The sequence below is a fragment of the Pseudophryne corroboree genome, chromosome 1 (assembly GCF_028390025.1).
Source record: "Pseudophryne corroboree isolate aPseCor3 chromosome 1, aPseCor3.hap2, whole genome shotgun sequence".
NCBI classification, from domain to species: Eukaryota; Metazoa; Chordata; class Amphibia; order Anura; family Myobatrachidae; genus Pseudophryne; species Pseudophryne corroboree.
This window is the reverse complement of record NC_086444.1, coordinates 594,489,885-594,495,884: the sequence shown is the minus strand read 5'-3', so window position 1 is coordinate 594,495,884 and position 6,000 is coordinate 594,489,885. Positions and strand designations below refer to the sequence as shown.

The 6,000-nt window shown below is 50.4% G+C and overlaps 1 protein-coding gene across 1 annotated transcript in view; it reads left to right on the top strand.

Annotated features, from left to right (window-relative positions):
- The first annotated feature begins 633 nt into the window (after nt 1-633).
- LOC134900736 (uncharacterized) overlaps nt 634-6,000 on the top strand; it is a 245,404-nt gene continuing 240,037 nt past the window's right edge. The window contains exon 1 of the mRNA XM_063914262.1: nt 634-713. The gene's annotated coding sequence lies outside the window, so the exon portion shown is untranslated. The remainder of the gene's footprint in view (nt 714-6,000) is intronic.

The following is a 6,000-nucleotide window of genomic DNA, read 5'->3' as shown; positions in this document are numbered from 1 at the left end:
ATCAATAGCTGCAGGTGGCGTAACAGTCAGCAACAGAACGTTCTTACATTGTCCCCGCATATCGGTGTGCTATCTTTTAGATAGCAGCACCGATTGTGACAGCAGCACCGCCCCTGTCACTTGCCACACACAGCCGCTTTAATACATGGCGGGGGGAGGTGGGCTTAATCAGCGCACATAACGACCTTTCATACATTTAACCCAGTATACTGTAAGCCAGGCATGTCCAAACTGCGGTCCTCCAGCTGTTGAGAAAAAACACATCCCAGCATGCCCTGACACAGCTGTGTCAGGGCATGCTGGGATATGTAGTTTCACAACAGCTGGAGGCCCGCAGTTTGGACATGCCTGCTGTAAGCACTGGACGCTGCAGGACTTGTAGTACAAGTGTCACATACAGTGAGGTTGTCGCCCTCTCCGACAACCGCTTAATCCAGTTGTAGATTTTGCTCACTACTACTAGCATATGGTATATTGTTTGTAAACCCATAACATGCAATAAATGTACCTGAGAAAAAAAAAAAAGCAAAAACGCAGCTCCTCTGCAGCCACGCCCCACCACGCCCTGATGATGGGCAGCTCAAAGAGAGCGTGGTGGGGGCGGAGGCAGTGTGGATCTGCGCGGAATCCACGGTATATATAGAGCAGAGCGGAGGCATTTTCTCACCTCGGCTCCACCATCGTGGGTTGGCTGTTCTGGTGTCCGTGTACAGGTAGCGGGGCCTCTGCATATACACTACACGTCACATCACACCTGCTTCCAAAGTTAAAGGGACGGTGCATCATGTGTACAGGCAGACTGGGAGCTGGAGCTAATTATGGAATTCCATCGCGCACGTGTATTCCGCGGCGCGTTACGGAGGCTGCGGTCATTCCTCCTCCTTATGTTACCGCGTGCCCCTAGCCTGCCATGTATGGTGCGGTGTTTGATTTATGTATCTGCTTTCACTGGCTGTGTGATGCCATCTTTAGATGTAGGTAGCCGATACCCACATAATGCCCACATAAGATTGCTTTACCTCAATGAGGAATCGAACGGTATTATAGTGTAAATGACATCACTCAGCTTAGGTTTGATTCAGCCACATTACTGACCAATTTTGTTACTGAAAAAAAATTGTTTAAGTTTATTTTCTCTAACGTCCTAAGTGGATGCTGGGGACTCCGTCAGGACCATGGGGAATAGCGGCTCCGCAGGAGACAGGGCACAAAAAGTAAAAGCTTTTGGACCTAGGTGGTGTGCACTGGCTCCTCCCCCTATGACCCTCCTCCAAGCCTCTGTTACATCTTTGTGCCCGGCCGAGAAGGGTGCAATCTAGGTGGCTCTCCTGAGCTGCTTAGAAGTAAAAGTATACTTAGGTTTTTTTATTTTCAGTGAGTCCTGCTGGCAACAGGCTCACTGCAGCGTGGGACTAAGGGGAGAAGAAGCGAACTCACCTGCGTGCAGAGTGGATTGGGCTTCTTGGCTACTGGACATTAGCTCCAGAGGGACGATCACAGGCCCAGCCATGGATGGGTCCCGGAGCCGCGCCGCCGGCCCCCTTACAGATGCTGAAGCAAGAAGAGGTCCATAAATCGGCGGCAGAAGACTTTCCTGTCTTCATAAGGTAGCGAACAGCACTGCAGCTGTGCGCCATTGCTCTCAGCACACTTCACACTTCGGTCACTGAGGGTGCAGGGCGCTGGGGGGGGGCGCCCTGGGAAGCAATGAATTTACCTTATTTGGCAAAAAATACATCACATATAGCTCCTGGGCTATATGGATGTATTTAACCCCTGCCAGTTTTCCAGAAAAAAGCGGGAGAAGAGCCCGCCGAGAAGGGGGCGGGGCCTATCTCCTCAGCACACAGCGCCATTTTTCCCACACAGCTCCGCTGGTAGGAAGGCTCCCAGAATCTCCCCTGCATCCTGCACTACAGAAACAGGGTAAAAAAGAGAGGGGGGCACTTATTTGGCAAAATAACAGATATAAGCAGCTATAAGGGATAGACACTTATTGTAAGGTTGTCCCTATACATATATAGCGCTCTGGTGTGTGCTGGCAAACTCTCCCTCTGTCTCCCCAAGGGGCTAAGTGGGGTCCTGTCCTCTATCAGAGCATTCCCTGTGTGTGTGCTGGGTGTCGGTACGTGTGTGTCGACATGTATGAGGAGGAAAATGATGTGGAGGCGGAGCAATTGCCTATGATGGTGATGTCACCCCCTAGGGAGTCGACACCTGAATGGATGGCCGTAATTAAGGAATTACGTGACAGTGTCGGCACGTTACAGAAAACTGTTGACGACATGAGACAGCCGGCAGCTCAGTTAGTGCCTGTCCAGGCGTCTCAAACACCGTCAGGGGCTATAAAACGCCCGTTACCTCAGTGGGTCGACACGGACACAGACACTGACTCCAGTGTCGACGGTGAAGAAACAAACGTATTTTCCAGTAGGGCCACACGTTACATGATCACGGCAATGAAGGAGGTTTTGCACATCTCTGATACTGCAAGTACCACGAAAAGGGGTATTATGTGGGGTGTGAAAAAACTACCCGTAGTTTTTCCTGAATCAGATGAATTGAATGAAGTGTGTGATGAAGCGTGGGTTACCCCCGACAAAAAACTGCTAATTTCTAAAAAATTATTGGCACTATATCCCTTCCCACCAGAGGTTAGGGCTCGTTGGGAAACACCCCCTAGGGTAGATAAGGCGCTCACACGCTTATCAAAACAAGTGGCGTTACCGTCTCCAGAAACGGCCGCCCTTAAGGAGCCAGCAGATAGGAGGCTGGAAAATATCCTTAAAAGTATATACACACATACTGGTGTTATACTGCGACCAGCAATCGCCTCAGCCTGGATGTGCAGTGCTGGGGTGGCGTGGTCGGACTCCCTGACTGAGAATATTGATACCCTGGATAGGGACAGTATTTTATTGACTATTGAGCAATTAAAAGATGCATTTTTATATATGCGAGATGCACAGAGAGATATTTGCACTCTGGCATCAAGAGTAAGTGCGCTGTCCATTTCTGCCAGAAGAGGGTTATGGACGCGACAGTGGTCAGGTGATGCGGATTCAAAACGGCACATGGAGGTATTGCCGTATAAAGGGGAGGAGTTATTTGGGGTCGGTCTATCAGACCTGGTAACCACGGCAACGGCTGGGAAATCCACATTTTTACCTCAAGTCACCTCTCAACAGAAAAAGACACCGTCTTTTCAGCATCAGTCCTTTCGTTCCCATAAAGGCAAGCGGACAAAAGGACAGTCATATCTGCCCCGGGGTAGAGGAAGGGGAAAAAGACTGCAGCAGACAGCTTCTTCCCAAGAACAGAAGCCCTCTTCCGCTTCTGCCAAGTCCTCAGCATGACGCTGGGTCCTTACAAGCAGACTCAGGTACGGTGGGAGGTCGTCTCAGAAATTTCAGCGCGCAGTGGGCTCACTCGCAAGTGAACCCCTGGATCCTGCAAGTAGTATCTCAGGGGTACAAATTGGAATTCGAGACGTCTCCCCCTCGCCGGTTCCTGAAGTCTGCTTTACCAATAGCTCCCTCCGACAGGGAGGCGGTATTGGGAGCCATTCACAAGCTGTACTCCCAACAGGTGATAATAAAAGTACCCCTCCTACAACAAGGGAAGGGATATTACTCCACACTGTTTGTGGTACCGAAACCAGGCGGTTCGGTGAGACCGATTTTAAATCTAAAATCTTTGAACACTTATATCAAAAGGTTCAAATTCAAGATGGAATCACTCAGAGCAGTGATAGCGAACCTGGAAGAAGGGGACTATATGGTGTCTCTGGACATCAAGGATGCCTATCTCCATGTCCCGATTTGCCCTTCTCACCAAGGGTATCTCAGGTTCGTAATACATTGCCCACCCCCCTTCCCCCCGTGAGAATAAATTAACCTTAGTCCTCCTGTGGCATTCCACTTCCCCTCAAGCAGAGAGCACGGCATTCTACTGCACAAGTTCATCAGTGATTTTGGTGGTCACAGAGCGGATGGATAAAACAATCTCTTGCTAACGCTTTGGGTAGCTTTTATAAAACAATGGGAGTCATTCCGAGTTGATTGCACGTAGCAACTTTTTGCTGATCGTGCAATCAACTAGACGCCGCCTATGGGGGAGTGTATTTTAGCATAGCAACGCTGCGATCGCTTGTGCAGCCCTGCTATGCTAAAAATGGTTTGTGCAGAACAAGAGTAGCCCTGCAGTTACTTACCCCGTGCGATGGATCCAGCGATGATGGTCCTGGAATTGACGTCAGACAACTGATTGCAATCTACTGGACATCTACGGATTGCTGTCTACAAACCCATTTTCTCTAACGTCCTAGTGGATGCTGGGGACTCCGTAAGGACCATGGGGAATAGACGGGCTCCGCAGAATTTGGATACTGGTGTGCTCTGGCTCCTCCCTCTATGTCCCTCCTCCAGACCCCAGTTTGAATCTGTGCCCGGACAAGCTGGGTGCTACTTAGTGAGCTCTCCTGAGCTTGCTAAAAAGAAAGTATTTTGTTAGGTTTTTTATTTTCAGAGAGATCTGCTGGCAACAGACTCTCTGCTACGTGGGACTGAGGGGAGAGAAGCAGCCCAACTCACTGAAGATAGGTCCTGCTTCTTGGGCTACTGGACACCATTAGCTCCAGATGGATCGTACACAGGATCGCACCCTTGGTCGTCCGATCCCGGAGCCGTGCCGCCGTCCCCCTCGCAGAGCCGGAAGACAGAAGCCGGTGACAGAAGCAAGAAGACTTCAAAATCGGCGGCAGAAGACTCCAGTCTTCATATGAGGTAGCGCACAGCACTGCAGCTGTGCGCCATTGCTCCCACACTAAACACACATACTCCGGTCACTGTAGGGTGCAGGGCGCAGGGGGGGGGGGGCGCCCTGGGCAGCAATTAGAGACCTCTTGGCAAAAGTGGGCATATATACAGTTGGGCACTGTATATATGCATGGGCCCCCGCCATATTTTTACACAGAAACGCGGGACAGAAGCCCACCGCTGAGGGGGCGGGGCTTCTTCCTCAGCACTCACCAGCGCCATTTTCTCTCCACAGCTCCGCTGAGAGGAAGCTCCCCAGGCTCTCCCCTGCAGAATCACGGTAGAAGAGGGTAAAAAGAGAGGGGGGGACACATAAATTTGGCGCAAAAACAGTATATACAGCAGCTACTGGGTTAACACTAAGATACTGTGTGATTCCTGGGACATATAGCGCTGGGCTGTGTGCTGGCATACTCTCTTTGTCTCTCCAAAAGGCCTTGTGGGGGAACTGTCTTCAAATAGAGCATCCCCTGTGTGTGTGGTGTGTCGGTACGCTTGTGTCGGCATGTTTGACGAGGAAAGCTATGTAGAAACAGAATGGGAACAAATTAATGTGGGGTCGCCGCCGACGGCGCCGACACCCGATTGGATGGATATGTGGAAGGTTTTAAATGATAATGTTACTTCCTTGCATAAAAGGTTGGATAAAGCTGAAGCCTTGGGACAGCCGGGGTCTCAGCCCATGCCTGATCTTTTGTCGCAGAGGCCGTCAGGGTCTCAGAAGCGCCCACTATCCCTAATTGTTGACACAGATATCGACACGGATTCTGACTCCAGTGTCGATGGCGATGATGCAAAGTTACAGCCTAAAATGGCTAAACCCATCCGTTACATGATTATAGCAATGAAAGATGTGTTGCACATCACAGAGGAAACCCCAGTCCCTGACAAGAGGGTTTATATGTATGGGGAAAAAAGGCAAGAGGTGACCTTTCCCCCTTCACATGAGTTAAATGAGTTGTGTGAAAAGGCTTGGGAATCTCCAGATAGAAAACTGCAGATTTCCAAACGGATGCTTATGGCGTATCCTTTCCCGCCAACGGACAGGTTACGCTGGGAATCCTCCCCTAGGGTAGACAAAGCTTTAACACGCTTATCCAAGAGGGTAGCCCTGCCGTCACAGGATACGGCCACCCTAAAAGATGCTGCGGATAGAAAGCAGGAGGGTATCCTGAAGTCCATT